The following is an 18,135-nucleotide window of genomic DNA, read 5'->3' on the forward strand; positions in this document are numbered from 1 at the left end:
TGGTGGCAATGGAGTTATGTTATCTTCTTTAGAATCTCTAGCAGAACCTAGCATCCTCCATGCTCAAATAACAGATACCAGAACAGTTGAACTAGGGCTTCATTACATTAGCCTGTGGTTCCCTGTGCTTATTTTTGCTGAGGGAAGTTACCCTCCCCCGATACACACATACCACAGTACCCACACTTATAAAGAACTGTGGAGAAATTCTGGATGTGCAGGAGCCAGGCCACTTGCTTAGGACTCACCTTATTTTCTAGGATGTGCCTTGAATGCTGTGCATGTAGGGTGTACTTGCTGTGTGCCACCTGCCATACCACTGGCTTCCAGAAGCTCCTCTGAGGCTTGTTCACCCCAGTGATTGCCTTAGACCTTTGGACTTGTGCTTTCTTTGGGCCTCTAGGCCTGACCTCTGAGCTGGGAGTGCGTTCCTCTCCATCCCTTCAGCCTCTGACTTTGGATTTGTCTTCAGGACTTTGAGTAAGTACATATTCTCCACGTAGTTTCCTTCGGCCAGTCTTTGCAGACTGACCACAGTCACTTTTCATCAGTGTTTCTCAAATGGTAATCTCTACTAGAACTAACTGAGAAACTGGAGAAATGCATGTTTCTGCCTGGTCCCCACCCTAGACCAGTGGAATCTCTGGGGTTGAGCCCAGAAATCTGCATTTTGGCAAGCCTCCAGGTGGGTTTTCATGCTGCTAAAGATTTCACTCATCCTTTGGTCAGTCCTGCTACTTCGGGATGACTCCTAGGTTTTGCCCCTCTGGCTTACCCTGTTCTTCAGCTGCCCAGGACCTGGCCTTGGAGTGCCCTTCTCCTGGTGTGTCAGACAGCCTGCTCCCCACCTGTAAGAAGGCTCCTAACCCTGTGGATACTGCTTTAGCTTGCTTCCCATCTCTGGTCCCACTCTATCCTCAGTCACCCTCTGGGGGAACCCACCTCAGGCTGGAATGTATGTCAGCTGCTCTTGGAGGGACCAATGCTGGACTGGAGTGGGAATGCATTAGCTTGTTTTCCTTCCACTAGAAAAGGGATGCTAACCATGTGACCTCCAACAAGGTAATTGGAAACAGACTACAGCCTCAGTCACGAACAGGAAAAATTTCTAGTGTCCATTTCCAAAACAGGAGTGAGGGAGCTGGGCAGGCATGGCCCCGTTGTTGAACAGGAGAGCAGATAAAACTATCATGGGCTTTTTCCTGCTTGGTTTTCTGCTTGTAAAAGGATGAGGAAATATAGAGATTATAAAAATATAAAGGCAAGTTTTGCCAGTACCTCCATGAAAAGGCCTTTTCAGTCTTTCATTCCGATGGGATCTCAACACAGGAAGCAGGAGGCAAGGGGGGCCTGGGCCTCTCTGGGGATTTCTGGTTCAGGCCCCAGGTCAGAGGTGGGAGAATGGACCCCGGTCAGTTCCTGCTGCTGCTGATGGTGCAGCCACGCTCTTCACTGAGGCGGGGGTGGTGGGGGAACGTGTGCCTCCGCGCCTGGGGTGCTCTTCATCTCTGTGTCGTGTGGCCTGGGAGGCAAGAGGGCATTAGGAGGTCTGTCAGCTGAAATCCCGGTGGAACTCCATGTTTCTGAAGCCTCCCCAAAGGGGATAGCTTTGGCGCTTTATTGCAGTGTTGTCAAATCCGAGGTTAATGCTCTCGGGAGCGTGGTCTCTCTTGTGTGTCTCTGCCTGTCTTCCTCCAGCCTGTGAAAGCAGTGCAGAGCTAGAAACTCGTTTCCAAAAAGGGCTTCTGAGAGAGTTTCCAGATGAGACTCTTTGCTCCCTGCTTGTTTACAAACTCGCTTATCAAAGGCTGCAAATGGAAAGGGGAAAACATACATATTCAGAAAAATAGAGACAAATGGGGACAAATAAACCTGTGAGATCGGAGTGCCACTGGTCATGAAGGAGCTCGCAGAATGGGGACAGCGGCCCATGATGAGGGCCAGCTCTGGCTTCTCAGAGTGTGACAGCCTGGCCTGTTTGTCCTGGAGCACTTGGGTCTTTTCTACCCATATGACAAGTAGCCTGGGGAAGGCTGTGACCTTAGCTTTGTATACCATGCAGAAACCTACCATGATTCATGCATATGGCTGGTCCTCAAAATATAATTGCTGAATACTTACTATTGCCTTTTAATGGGCTTTGGGGTTCATTAACCAGCTCAGAACTATGCCTTCTTTGTTTCATTCATTCACTCATTTGGCAAACATGACATATTGGTTGATAGGCATCCTCGTCTTCCCTCCTTGTAGTGATGAGTCAGAAGTACCCCAAGGACAAGGTCTCCTGGCTTCTTCCCAAGGGGGTGCTTCCTTCAGGTTTGTGGGCTATTGTTCCTGTGCACAGAATGATCTAATATGTGCATGAATGGATATGCCTGACACAGAACCAGTTCTCTGTAGAGTATTGCCTTATTCCTCATGTTTTTGTGACCTTTGCCAAACACGCTACCTGTTTTATAAGCAGCAAGTATCCATCTTTCTCTGTAAAGAAAGCTTTAAAAAACAACTAGCCTCAAGATGGTTTTTATCCCTACTGTACTAAGAGAACAAACCCCTCCATCTAGAGCATTTCCAGCTGTTTGGGGTTGCTTGGCACCCTGTAGCAGGGAAAGGTCAGGGCTGGAGATGTATGGTTGGGGGTTTGTAGTGAGGATAAAGTCACTAGACTGGTGAGATCACTAGGGGAATGACAGAGAAAGAAAAGAAAAGAGATCGATAGACCAGGGACTCTGTAACATTATGTGGTTGGGGAGACAGGGAGGAACAAGCAAAGGAGATCAAGTACGAATGGCCAGAGGGGTAGGAAGAAAACCAGACCTCTGTGTGTTCTGGAAGCCAGAGGAAGAAAGTATTTGAAGGATGAGCAAGTGGCCATCTGCAGAGTATGCCGCTGAGAGGGGTAGAAAGATGAAGATGCCATGGTTCTAACCAAGCTAACTTCTTTGTGACCTTGGGAAGACCATTTTGGGTGGAGAACCAGAGGTGACAGCTTGATGGGAATAGGCTCAAAGAGTTCATTAATAAAATGGAAGAAAACAACTTCAAGGACCTCCTACAGGACAGAGTTCCCCATCCTGCTTGTATCACCTTCTCTTATGTTTTCTCTGAAATTTTCTATACATTTCTAGTTGTTGGGACTATGGATCCAACTCCATGAGAAAGCTTGCCATCAAATTTTGGGATTGTAGCAGTTATTGCTGGAGAAGACAATGGCACCCCACTCCAGTACTCTTGCCTGGAAAATCCCATGGACAGAGGAGCCTGGTGGGCTACAGTACATGGGGTCGCTAAGAGTCGGACATGACTGAGCGACTTCACTTTCACTTTTCACTTTCATGCATTGGATAAGGAAATGGCAACCCACTCCAGTGTTCTTGCCTGGAGAATCCCAGGGATGGGGGAGCCTGGTGGGCTGCTGTGTATGGGGTCGCACAGAGTCAGACACGACTGAAGCGACTTAGCAGCAGCAGCAGCAGCAGCAGTTATTGCAAGGCTTTGAAAAGAAAGACTCAGCCTTTAGAAGGATACAACATGCTGACATTGGACATTAGAAATTATCCAAATTGAGTCCCTCTATTTTACATAGAGGAGACTGAGGCCCAGACTGGGGAGGTAACACATCTAAGGTCACACAACTGCTTTGTCTCTCTTCTTCCACCCCAGCACACCTGGCTGGTGAATATGTGAGCTTTTAGAAAAGGTTACTGGTGATAAAGTTTTTATTTTTACCATTTCCTTTGGACATACATTTTGAAGCTGTCAAATTCTCTTCATAAATAAATTAAGCTACTCAGATTGCAGTGTAGACCCGTTTTCCATGTAAAGGATTATGCCTACCAAGTTTCAAAAATCTGGGAAGACCCTCATCTGACAGCCCATTCCTCAAGAAATGAGGGAAATCCTGTGGCCTACAATGGGCTCCTATTCAGAAAATCCTGAGCTCAGTCTTCCCGTCTTCCTTCTTGAGCTTTTCTGTGATGTCAGCGGAGTCCTTCGGCCAGCTTCCCTGGGTTTCTTCCTCCAGAGATGGCAGCTGGCTATCTGCCTCTTGCCAGTCGGTGCTGTCATCCTTGGAGGGGGCCCAGGTTGGACTATTTCATGTGATTAGAGCTGCCTGGTGTTAAGGGTGTGCATTCAACGTGCATCACCTACTGGGCTTTGATCCAAAGGGAGCGAAAGAGCTTGCCTCCTCCTGTGCAGAGTTACAGATGCTTTTTCTTTTAAATTGAGGTGTAATTGACATATAGCTATAGTAGTTTTGGGTGTACAACATAGTGATTTTATATTTGTAAACATTGCAAAATGACCACCACGATAGGGTTAATTACCAAATCTGTTATAAACTATTTGTTACACTTTTCTTTTCTTGTGTTGAGAACTTTTAAGATGTACTCTCTTAGCAGCTCTCAAAAATGCAATATGGTTTTACTGACTATAGTCACCATACTGTACATTACATCCCCATAACTTACTTATTTTATGACTGGGAATTTGTACCTCTTAATCCCTTTTACTCATTTTGTCCACCCCACAACCCCCATTGCTCTGAAAACCACCAATATGTTCTCTGCATCTATAGTTTTGCTTTGTTCATTTGTTTTGCTTTTAAATTCTGCATTGACGTGAAATCATATGATATTTGTCGTTGATTTATTTCATAGGTTCGCAACTGAGTACAATAATGAGCCTTCAGGCCAGCCATCTGCCTGATTTGTCCCTGAAATTCTTCTGTGCAGATATTAAAAAGTTCTTGCCCTGCCCTCTGAGAGAATTCCTGGGCTGGGCTTGTGTCTGCACCCCTTCCCCAGACTTCCCACTTCCATGGAGGAGGCAAGATATAAACTGGGGACCCATTAGAATTAGTGGCCCTGCAAACTGACTTAATATCTATTTATATCTTAGCTGATTAAGAGACAGCTTACTATTGCTTTGTTAAGTAACTGGATATTGAAGGAGTAGATAGAAGATCCCACTGGAGAGGGTTAGGAAAGCAGCGTTCTCAGGCTGTGCTTCCTGTTAGAATCATCAGGGAGATTCAGATCCTCTGTGCCTGTAGCACAACCCGTATTGATGAAATCAGACTTTCAGAGGTGGGCCTGGGCATCATCATCTGTTAACACTCTCCAGGTTATTCCTTTTATACCCAGTTTGACAACAAATCTGATAAATCTGCTTTTCAAACTTTACTGTATGTAGGGGTCAGCTGGGGGTCTCGTTGAAATGATGATTTGGATTCAGGGAGTCAGAAGTAGAGTCTGTATTTCTAAGAAATTGCCAGGTTATGCTGAGGCTCTTGGTCCGGGGACCACGGTTGGAATAGCAAGGTGCTAAAGGATCATGACCAACCTAGATAGCATACTGAAAAGCAGAGACATTACTTTGCCAACAAAGGTCCGTCTAGTCAAGGCTATGGTTTTTCCAGTGGTCATGTATGGATGTGAGAGTTGGACTGTGAAGAAGGCTGAGCGCCAAAGAATTGATGCTTTTGAACTGTGGTGTTGGAGAAGACTCTTGAGAGTCCCTTGGACTGCAAGGAGATCCAACCAGTCCATTCTGAAGGAGATCAGCCCTGGGATTTCTTTGGAGGGAATGATGCTAAAGCTGAAGCTCCAGTACTTTGGCCACCTCATGCGAAGAGTTGACTCATTGGAAAGGACTCTGATGCTGGAAGGGATTGGGGGCAAGAGGAAAAGGGGACGACAGAGGATGAGATGGCTGGATGGCATCACTGACTTGATGGATGTGAGTCTGGGTGAACTCTGGGAGTTGGTGATGGACAGGGAGGCCTGGTGTGCTGTGATTCATGGGGTCGCAAAGAGTCGGACACGACTGAGTTACTGAACTGAACTGAACTAAAAGGATCATGAACGGTAAGCTGAGGCCTGGCCGCTGAGTGCTGAAAGATGGGCAGTTGGGGAAGAGCTGTGTGGGCAGGGAGAGTTTCAGGGAGGACTGGTCCCTCTGCTGGGCTGCCTTCAATGGGGGAGGGGGAGGGGGAGAGGGAGAGGGGGAGAGGGAAGGAGGGAGAGGGACTCCTCTGCTCAGGCCTGGGTCTTTGAGGCCCTAGAACATAAAACAATGGCCTCTTCAGTAGAAACGCCAAAGACAGTTGATGGCTGATGACTTGCTATACTTTAACATTACAATCTTAGGACTTCAGTGTCAGAAAGCCCTGGAATGATGACTTGGGTCAGCCCAGTCCATTCTCTGCAGACGAGGATGCTGGGATGGCTCAGCTGTTTTGTGGCCTCAGTCACAGAGCTGCCAGCAGCAGGCCCAGAATTGCTGGGAGCCGGGGGACTCCCTGCATGGCTGCACCTGTGTCCCTGGGTCATGGTGTCCTGGCACAGCTGCCCCTTGGGTAGAGCTCAGCAGAGAGTGGCCCTGGGCCAGGGGGGATATTTCTGGGGGCCTAGAATTCTCTAACTGAGAGTCAGGAGTCACTTTTTTGTAGGAACCTGCTCCCTGCCATGGTCTAACTCTGTCTCCTCTCTTTTTCCATTTTTTCATTAGATTCATTTCCATTATAGGTTATTACAAGATATTGAGTATAGTTCTTTGTGCTCTACAGTAGGTCCTTGCTCTTTATATATTTTATATATAGTAATACGTAGATGTTACTCCTAAATCCCTTATTTATCCCTCCCTTACCCCCTTCTCCCTTTGGTAACCATAAGTTTGTTTTCCTTGTCTATGTGTCTGTTTCTATTTTGTAAATAAATTCATATGTATCCTATTTTAGATTCTACATATAAGTGATATCATATGGTATTTGTCTGACTTCACTTAGTATGATAATCTCTAGGTCCATCCATGTTGCTGCAAATGGCATTATTTCATTCTTTTTTATGGGTGAGTAGATACATATCTCACATCTTCTTTATCCATTTATCTGTTGATGGACATGTCTTGGCTATTGTAAATCGTTCTTCAGTGAACATTGGGGTGCATGTTTCTTTTTGAATTAGAGTTTTCTCTGGATATAAGCCCAGGAGTGGGATTGCAGGATATATGATAACTATTTTTAGTTTTTTAAGGATGACTCTGTTTCCTCTTAATGAGTTTCATTTATCATCCTGAAGTAGCCTAACTATTCTTTACATTTTTGATTCCTAACATCCCCCTTGCTAATGAACAGGAGATGCAAGCTATGGAAGGAGATCCCCTTGTTAAGCAGAAAGCAGCTGTCGCCTCCACATTTCTCTTTGCACAGAGGTCCTGGGATAGTGTCTCAGAGCTTCTGCACAGGTCAACCTTGACCACAGGTCTGCCCTTTCACTTGCAGTCGAGGTGCCGTCTGTGACAGGTGTGGGGGTGGAGAGGTTGGGAAGGGTCCTGTCTGTCATCTAATAGCAGGGGCATCTGAGCAGGCTGGCTGGACCCTGAGAGCTAGTTGTCACATGAAGGTCCCTGTGATGCATCAGCTCCCAGGGTGGTCAATGTATGTTCCATGACCACACAATGCTTGACTTTGGACATCCAGAGAAAAACAAGTGCCCTCTTTGTCTTTGAGTTGCTCTTCTGGGCCATAGGGGAGCCAGACGCACACAACAGAATTTATGCTGAGATGCAGTGATAGAGGCCAGGCTGTCCCTGGGCACAAGTATGAAGTCTGCAAACTGTCATCAGGTCGCTTTCTTTTTGGGTTCCTGGCCGCTGGTCTTCTGGTTCCCTGGTGCTCCTGTTCCTCCCTTCTCTTTCTCTGTTTTCCTTCCTGGTGAGGCAGTAGAGGTGGACGTTAGACATTCACACTCAGAGGCAGGTGTGCGGACTCCACAGAGACATACCCCTGCCTCCAGGCCCCAGTGCTGTTCACCAGAGAGGCCAGGTGGGCTTTGGCAGGGAGTGAAAGCTTCTGCAGCTGCAGACCCTCCAGTCATTGCCACAGGGATCCCTGCTGGACTGACACAGGGCCCAGGAGCAGGACCTTGTCTGAAGGGCAAAGGGTGTGTGCCCTGGAGAAGGCAGGAGTGGGAGGCAGGGACCACAGACCTCTCAGTCCACAGAGTCCACATCGGCAAATAGGGGAGGCCGGGACACTCAAGATGTAAGCCAGGGCAAGACACTGAACTACTCAAGGGTTGTTTTCAGCCCCCTGTTAGAGTGGGAGGAAGAATATTAGGCATGAAAATGGTAGAAGGTTAGTGCTTGCTATACTGCACTTCCTTGGAGGTGAGCGTTTATGGAGGTGAGCGTTCATGGAGGGGAGTGCCCTTAGAGGTAAGCGCCCTTGGAGGTCTGCGTTCATGGAGGTGAGTGCCCTCGGGCACTGCCTTCACAGCTGAGCTGAGGCCTGCAGCTGTCCCCTTGCTGTCCTGGCTCACTCGTCTGGTGACTTCCATTTGCTTTTCCATAAACAGTGTTCTGTGGTGTGAAGACACTCAGGCCAAGGCAAGGACATAGTCACTTCAGTGACTCTGCTCCCTGGGGCTCTCTGCTGAAATTTGGCATGAGCTCCACCATCAAATTGTGATCGTATCACTTTCCCCAAAGCTGAGGCCACCTAGTTCTTGTGCTAATAGAAAGCTCCACTTCCTGAGCAATGGACTCATTCAGAGAAAGCTTTAACTATGTGGTTGTTTTGAGTGCATTAAGATCGTGCTCTTAACAGAGTGAGTGCACAGATGAGTGAGGAAAATCTGGAGGTAGGGGGAGAGGTTGAGGAGGAAAACCACAGTGGACTTGGGTTTCATAATAGACTGCTTGTGAAAGTGACAGGGAGGGGGAAATTGGCCAGTCTTGCCACGGCCACATAGTTGAGATGTTACGCAGGGTTTGGGTCGTAGTGAAGGTATCTTCTCATGCACATGGAAACACAGCCTAACGTCTGTACAGATGTTCTCAGTCCCCAAACACTCATCCACCTATCATGGGTGTGCATCTCATGCTCGATTTCATCCCCTCCTCTGTTCAGGGGTTGGATTTTCAACTGTTTCCCGGAACATTTCCTCACTTGATCTCTGTAACTCCTCCTCCTGTCATAGGAATGGTGGTTGACGATTTTATCTTATTAATTGTATGTGCAATGACAGTGTAATTTTTAACATTCTGTGATGGGTCTAAGGGGCTTCCCCAGTGGCTGAGAGGTAAAGAACCCACCTACCAATGCAGGAAACATGGATTTGATCCCTGGGTCAGAAGATCCTCTGGAGAATGAAATGGCAACCCACCCAGTATTCTTGCCTGGGAAATGCCATGGACCAAGCAGTCTGGCTGGCTACAATCCATGGGGCTGCAAAGAGTCGGACATGACTTAGTGACTGATCATGCATGCATGCACGATGGATCTAATCTTGCTCCAGCACCCTGGCCTAGTTAGGTAGAAAAAAACCCTATTTTCCTAGTGTTTAACTTGCCAATTAAAGTACCTGAGACCATTTTGGTTGAAAGGTATCTTTCAGTTTAAATCAGTGCCCTTTAGTGGAATGGTTCTTTGAAGCAAATTCTCAGACTTTTAGATCTCTACTCCTACTTTTTTTTCTTTGTCCAACAAGGTGGTGGTGGGGGCTCATGGGTGAGGGGAGGGGGCTTCATATGCATGCCAGTGGACTTGCCATCACCCTGGTCCTTTTGGCCCTCTGCAGCCGAGTAGGAGATGGTCTGGTCCTGGGTCCCTGTGCAGGGCCTGTTACTGCAGTTGGCCTTCCAGCATCGTGGAACCACCGGCTGATGAAGCCCGGGTCTGGCTCTTTGCTACGTCATATCCTGTTGAGAGTCTAGCACCTTCCCTTCCCTCAGAGGCTTGCCTAGGACCTTCTCAGCGGATGGGATTTTCTCCAGAGCTTATCCTGCTCTCTCTGACTTCATCCCTTCTTTAGCCCCCATGTGCTACGTCCATGAACCGTCATTAATCCTGGTGTTCTCCCCTCCCACTTTGGAGCTATCTTTTGTGAAAAGGGAGGTGTAATGTGTTCAGCTGTGTCCCTGCTCCCACTGCCCCCACCCAGAAAGACATGTTGGAATCCTAACCCCCAGCACCTCAGAATGTGACCTTATTTGGCCTTTGGGTCTTTACAGAGGTAATCAAGTTAAATTGAGGTCATTAGCATAGGCCCTAATTCAGTATGACTGGTGTCCTTATGAAATGGGATGAAAAAGTTGGAAATCTAAACACAGAGACACGGAGAGAGGGAAGAGAACGTGAAGATACAGGGAGAAGGCAGCGTCTACGAGTCAAGGAGAGGGGTCTGGAACTGATCCTTCCCTCACAGTGCTCAGGAGGCACCAACACTACCAACACCTTGATCTTGAACTTGTAGCTTCCAGAACTGTGAGATGATGCATTCCTGTTGTTTAAACTGCCCAGTGGGTGGTACTTTGTTACCGCAGCCCTGGAAAACTAATATAGGAGGAATTGACTTCTTTTTTTGGTTTTGTTTTGTTTTCATCCCTAGTGAGTTAAGCAGTCCTCCAAATTCTAGTCGTCAATTCTCTGTCAGTATTGGTTGTTGACACTCACTGGTAGATCTCCTTGGAAACTTTGAGGGCTGGGATGAGCTGGAGATTGATGCTATTCATATGTGTTGAGCAAAGTAATTTAGGATGGACTAGGAAGGACCAGGCTTCTCTATGAAAAAATTTATTTATCATTGTTTTGGCTTAGAATGATTTCACTTAATCCAAGTTCTGCCTTAATCAGATCCGTGCTTTTATGTTTCTTAACCAGGCTGGCAGGACCACAGGCCTCAGTAGTTTGATCTCAGGTCCAAAGCAATGCTTCTCCAGGTTTTGGCAGCTAACCAGAGGGATACTAAGTGAAAATGTGACCCACATCACCCTCCCCATCATAAAGGGTGCTCAGGCCTTTATCAAAGCCAGGGAAATACTGACGTGTGAACTTTGGAAACTCTCTGCCCAGGGATGCCTGCCTGATGCTGGTGTGATGACTGGGCCACTTCCAGGTATATCCAAGGTGGAGCTCATTCTGCTTGGCCACCTGCTTCTACAAGAGCTGAGCTTAAGCTGTTTTTCTTCACAGTGCTTCTGTGGCTTCTTGAGTTTTCAAAGCATTCCTCCTGAATCTTGCTGATGGAGAAAGTAACACTAAAAGAGTGGATAGAGACTCTTGATTCAAAAGAAGGAAAGGGTGGAAACTCAGAAAAGCAAATTTGGTGTCAGATGACATCTAAGCAATCATGCAGTCCCGCCCCCTTGATTTTACTGATGCTGGGATGAAGTTCCAGATGTCCAGTGACTGGCCCTGTGTCACAGAGTAGGTTAGTAAGTAAAGTATGTTCTGTGATAACAATGCCTCTGTCCTGACTACCCTGTGAGCCTGTAGAGCTGGTTAAAGGGACACACTTAAGCATCTTGCGAATTATAAAATTCTCTGGGAATATAAGCAAGCTATTTCCACACCCAAAAGTCAGGCGCCTAATCCACTAGATATTTCTCTCAGGATCAGCATAAAATCACCAGTTAAAAGAGCAGATTATCAGGAAAAAATACCAACTTGGAATAGAGCCAGCATGGGATCTGTGCCTCATGTAGTCTAGAAAAGTATTCCGTTACTGTTTCTTTGATATACCTGTTTGTGGGAGTTGTGTTCTTGCTCTGTCATGTGATTAAGCCTTTCTAATTCCTCTTCTATTCTTGAGTAGCAGCTATACAACTTGTAATCTTTCTATTTTTCTGTTGTTCCTGACCATATCAAGCTCACACAGTAGGAACTTAAGGTAAAACCTACAGGCAGTAAAAATACCAGCAACAGAGCCTTCACTGGCAGTCCAGTGGTTAAGACTCTGTGCTTTCAATGCGGGGGACGTGGGTTTGATCCCTGTTTGGGGAACAAATACCCCACATGTCACATGGCCAAAAAAAAAATATTAGCAGTAAGCATAAAAGCAAAGAAATGAAACAGTCCGCCAAGATTTCACGACAATGTTATCTTTTAGAAAGTTGATGGAAATTTAAGAAGGTAGCCTCTGGTTTAGACTTGGTGCACACAAGCCTGACTTTGACAACTTCTACAGTTTGTGCCTTTCCTGGCCTCTGTATCTTCACCTTCCAGGTCTGTCTTCTGCAAATCCATTAATCCTGCGGAATGGTCTGCATTATTTCCTCAAATTACACTGTGTATTCTAACCACCACCTTTGTTCAAATCATCAAACCACCACCTCAACCTGAGCCCCCCTCTGTTGTGCTGGGTTTCATCAGTGCCTCTTTCTTTTTAAGGTCACAAAGGCTTCATCCAGGCCCACTTCCAGGGGCCTCAGCTCTCTTTGGAGGATTTCTGTCTGTATCCTGCACGTGCCTTTAGCTTAGACTGCCTCGTGCTGTGCTGTAAGTTGTCTATTTGAACAGCTGTTAGGCTCAAGTTGTAAAGAATCTGCCTGCAATGCGAGAAGACCCAGGTTCAACCCCTGAATAGGGAAGATCCCCTGGAGAAGGGAATGGCTACTGAATCCAGTATTCTTGCCTGGAGAATCTCATGAACAGAGGAGCCTGGTGGGCTACAGTCCATGAGGTTGCACAGAATCAGACATGGCTGAGCAACGAACACTTTCCCTTTCACACTTTCCATAGACTACATGGCCCTTAGAACCGTCTTCTTAACCTCTGTACCACTGGGTCTAGCACAGGTCCTGCACACATGTCAGGAGCACAGTCATTATTTATTACTGCTGATAAAAAGTCTGAAATAATAGTCTCCTTTGATGAAAAAGAGTAATCAGGGATAGACAGTAACTTCTAGAGAGCAACCTGATACGTGACCAGTGTGAGCTAGGTGGAAGGGTTATGTGTGTGGGCCCTGGAATCCAATTGTAAGACCATTTTATTTTGCTTCCAAACATGTGTAAGCATTAATCAAAAACATTAAAAAATCATGTGCCCCTCCTCTTTAATAATAAAATTTCTTTCTTCCTAACGCAGCATTCAAGTTGTCACATTCACTGGCCCATGAATTTGAAATATCTTTTCACTTAGGCATTAGAAACAGACCTAGAGGAGAATATTGGATCCATTTAAAAGAGCTTAAAACAGCAGATATTTTTCTGAAAACCTGTTTTTAACACAGCAAAAATGTTATTTCTTCCAAGGTAGTAAACATGTCTCTCACAAAGAGAATTTGTAAGTGGTTCTTTTATTGTTTGTTTTCCACCATTGTGACCAGAATCATATTTGAATAATATTATCCAATGAGGAATTTTATTTTTTTAACATTTATTATTTTTATGTATTTATTTGTCTGCACCAAGTCTTCGTTGTGGACACGGGGTCTTTGATCTTCTTTGAGGCGTGAAGGATCTTTAGTTGCAGCATATGAGATCTAGTTCCCTGACCTGGAATTGAACTCGGGACCCTGCACTGGGAGTGCAGAAGCTTAGCCACTGGACCATAAGGGAAGTCCCAGGAATTTTCTTATGAGACAAAGTCTAAGCACCTAGGCCATGCTATGCTGAATTTTCTAAGGGAGCCCAAGTTTTCCAGGTATTTGAGGCTCAGGGAATCAGAAATAAGTATACTGATGGCATGAACTTATAAATTGTCCTTTCACAATCCAAATGCACCTCCTATTACAAAAAATTTGCTTTTTTCTCAAGACCTTAGGGATCTAAATTAAATGGAAGAATCATATGTGATTCTTGAGTTCACTTGCCAGTCTTTATTTGATAATGCTGCCAGCTATACCTTATTTTAAATAGTATTGTGAGATACCTGATAGATGAAGTTAGACAAAGAACAGCATAGCCCCAGAAGAGGTAGCTGCCCATCACTGCTGCCCATTGGCAATAGGTGGATGCCCAGATAGGAATTCAGCTGCTGGTTGGTTTACAAAATACACTGCAAAAAAATACCTGCCAGCTCTCCTGCATTCTGGGTGGCAAGTCAGTCTAGTCCAGATCCAGACACGAGGAAGAAGTGAACTCTTAGCTAGAGTATAATGAAATTCAAAGTATTTCACCCAGTAGCTTTTGAACAGCTATGAGCTCCTGACTGCTGCATTTACAGGTCAACTTACCAGGTGAGGAGAGATGGCGATGAATAAAACTGCTTTTAGGGGAGGCTGTTCTGGTGGGATCCGTTCATTCTCCACCTAGACCCCATTTTGCTCTCCCCCTGTGCAGGGGGCACGTTCACATTTGTGCCTTAGCAAATGACAGATGATTTAACAATGGATCATAGGAATGGATCATGAGCCAGTTTACCTCTCAAATACCAAGAAGTCCTGTATAGAATATTTTTCCCCTCAATTTGTTTCTGGGATGAGATGCTCAAGAGTCAGTTTGTCTTGGTGGCCTAGAAGGCAGGGGGTCTTGTCTTGGCTCTAGGACTGATGTTGAAAGCAACGCTTCGGGTAGTCACTGTGCTGTCTGGACCTCACTTTCTCCATGCACAGAATGTGTTAGGCTTTGGAGAAGGCAGTGCATTTGGTCAAATGTAGCTGAGCTTGAACTGCTTTTGCCAGTGATTGGAGTTCTTAGTGATGCAGGGCCTCCGGTAGTTGAAACCTGCTGCTAATCACCCCTATTCAGAGACCCATCCACAAAGTGTCTGCATCCAAGGCTCTGTGAGAAATCTAGCAGCAGCCTAGGCCCTAGGGAAAGGTTTTCTTCTTTTTCTTAAAGCACATTTGAGTAAGGAACAATACTGCTCATTCTCTCTGCTCCTCCCACCTGGCCCAGGCGAGTGAGTGCTCTGTGTTTTACTCTGTGCCCCTTTCAGGCAGCTGGAAAACAGCTGAAAAAATGCAATAGCAGCTCTGCATGGAGTGGGATTGCCTTCGAGCTATCCCACGCTCAGGCCCGAAAAGCATTTTTAAAGCCAGTCATCTTTGGCAGGAACTTCTGAGATTAAGTATTGTTGGGAAATTTCTGAGTTTAGTTTTGAGTCTTCCTCTCTTATGTTCCTCCCTTCAGGAAAGCAATGCAACCGGAGAAGCAAATTTGTTTACTTTCCTGAGGTTCTTCCATCTGTAGCGTGTTAGTGGCCTGTTTGTTATGCTCCTGGTTCACTGCCAGACAGAAGGGAGGAAATTGGAGGTATAGGTGGAAGGATTTAAAAAGACAATAATTCAGCCAAATAAAAGCCACATAATCAGGCCTGGCACCTATTGGACAAGAGTCTGGGCTTCCCAAGTGGCTCAGTGGTAAAGAACTCGTCTGCCAATGCAGGAGACGCATATTTAATCTCTGGATCGGAAAGATCCCCTGGAGGAGGAAATAACAACCCACTCCAGTATTCTTGCCTGGGAAATCCCAAGGACAGAGGAGCCTGGTGGACTACAGTCCATGGGGTTGCAGAGTCAGACACAACTGAGCGATTAAGCGCACAAATTGTCTGTGGCATAGTGTTACTGAGCCAACAAGGGAAATTAGCATTCCATGTTCTCTTAATCAGCACATCTTATCACATTTCTGACCGATGACCTAGGTGAGCTCAGGTATTCTGATTTCCCCTAATTCTTAAAGCCTCTTTCTATGTTGCAGCTGAGTTCAGTGAAAGGATGGACGAGCATAAGCATTGCAGCACCAAACATTGGAGCTCATGGAACTTTCCGGCCTCAGTTCAGAGTAACTGAGATTGCTATGACATTTGTGAAGCTGTGTGTGAACAGATCCTGCTGAACTCCTGTGTTTTCTTATCGGATGAAAACTCTTTTAAGATAGGAAATAGGTCCCTATAGAAAATATGACTCTTAGAGCATATTTCCTAACTTCTGGGGTAGTGGTCTCTGGGCTTCTCATCTGTGTCAGAGAGGGAATGGTTTCCATCCTAGCTGTCACACTTGAGATAGTGGCACTTGTTAAATTTGAATCTGTTTGAGGCTGAGGTCTCATCAGTGGAGACATGGACAGTAGCCAGAGTCCCTCTCACTTTTCCCCCTGTTTGCAACATGAGTTTTGGAGGCAAATTCATGCATTGGTAAATGGATTGGGGACAGTTTTTTAGAGTTTTAGAGTGAAAATTATCCTTGGAGGTGATTGTATCTAATTTCTCCACCTCCCTATGCAGAAATGTTTTCTTTAAGAGGCCTAAAAGAAAGGGTAATCTCTATTTAGGGTATTTAGATACCCTAAAAGAAAGGGTATCTTCTATTTGAAATCCATCAGCCCTTATTAGGGGCTTCAAATAGAATGTGTCCATATGGGAGAATGTATATTGATGTCCAAGGAGTGCCTAACACGATAGGTTAAGATGTGTTGTAGACCCTTCTCTTTGCCTCTGGGCATTGAAGAACTCTCCCAGGATGCTGGTTTCTCTGTTTGTAGAATCATGTCATCATAATTTAGCTGTTTCATCAGTTCCCTTCTCCCCAAAGGTTGGCTAACTGACATCTTTGTGGTGAATTAAAGTAAATTTTGATTATGGTTGGCAGGTAGGAGTCACAAGGCTACCATGTTTGGTTTAACATTTTCTTTTTAGCTAAGAGGATAGACAATATTAAGGAGGAGTTAGGACTTAACTAGCAGGGATTTCTGCTTGCGCTGTGAAAATAACTTAGAGTTGTTGTGAGGCAAATCTAGGCCATAAGTAATGCTTTTGTCTGTGAGCAAAATGGCAGCATGTTGGGGTGGTGATACAGTTCAAGGAATCCTAGACTTGCTGTCTGAAGGCATGGGTTCTTGGAATGAAGCTGTTCCTTATTAGCAAGTCACAACATCACTCAGGCTCTGTTTCCTCATCTGTCAAGTGTAGATAATAATACGTGCCTCAACCATTTCATGGATTTGTTCTGAAAATTAGAAAATATATAGTGGAATTTCATCTTACATGAGGATTCTGAAGTCAGTACCTATGATGAAAACCAAATATAGCACAGTTTATCCTTATGACTAAGGAGATTCTGACACAGTATATTTCCCATCTTCAGGATGGGTCATGGTTTCTTTTTTTTTTTTTTTTATTTTATTTTTAAACTTTACATACTTGTATTAATTTTGCCAAATATCAAAGTGAATCTGCCACAGGCACACATGTGTTCCCCATTCTGAACCCTCCTCCCTCCTCCCTCCCCATACCATCCCTCTGGGTCATCCCAGTGCACCAGCCCCAAGCATCCAGTATCGCGCATCGAACCTGGACTGGCAACTCGTTTCATACATGATAGTTTACATGTTTCAATGACATTCTCCCAAATCTTCCCACCCTCTTCCTCTCCCACAGAGTCCATAAGACTGTTCTATACATCAGTGTCTCTTTTGCTGTCTCGTACACAAGGTTATTGTTACCATCTTTCTAAATTCCATATATATGCGTTAGTATACTGTATTGGTGTTTTTCTTTCTGGCTTACTTCACTCTGTATAATAGGCTCCAGTTTCATCCACCTCATTAGAACTGATTCAAATGTATTCTTTTTAATGGCTGAGTAATACTCCATTGTGTATATGTACCATAGCTTTCTTATCCATTCATCATGATTTCTTGAGTTGAATATGAGATGCATCATAAAAGAAACTGCCTGGAACAGTGACTCTGAACTGCTGTGTTAAGCTCAGAGGTTGCTATATGAGGAAGAGCAAACTAAGGTGCTATATTGTCCTCGTTTATCATTATATAATGCTGTTCTTTGTCTTTTGTTATAGGCTTTGTTTTAAAGTCCATTTTGTCTGATATGAGTATTGCTACCCTGATTTCTTGTTATTTCCATTTACATGAAATAGCTTTTATTTCTTCACTTTCAGTCTGTATGTGTCTTTAGCCCTGAAGTGAGTCTCTGATAGGTAGCCTATTGAAGAGTCTTATTTGCTTATCCAATCAGCCCCCCTCCCATGTCTTTTGATCAGAGTGTTTTGTTCCTTGACATTTAAAATAATTACATGTTATTAATTGTTTTACAGTCATTTTTATACTTCTTCTGGGTTCATTTCTTCTTCCTTTTGATTCTTTCTTTGTGGTTTGATGATTTTCCTTAGTAGTATGCTTATGTTTCTTTCTTTTTAGTTTTATTTTTTATGTATTTATTGTACCACTTTTCATCTGTGGTTACCATGGGGTTTATATGTGTTGATCTATAATTATATCTATTTGTTTTAAACTAGTAGTCATTTAAGTTCAAACACATTCTAAAAGATCTACATTTTTTTACTCCACGCATTTTGTGTTTTTGATGTCATATTTTACGTTTTCATGCTTCTCTCTTAACTCTTATAGTTGCTTTTACAGTTTTTTCTTTTAATCTATGTACTG

Source organism: Bubalus bubalis, chromosome 11, assembly GCF_019923935.1.
Source record: "Bubalus bubalis isolate 160015118507 breed Murrah chromosome 11, NDDB_SH_1, whole genome shotgun sequence".
Taxonomy (NCBI): Eukaryota; Metazoa; Chordata; class Mammalia; order Artiodactyla; family Bovidae; genus Bubalus; species Bubalus bubalis.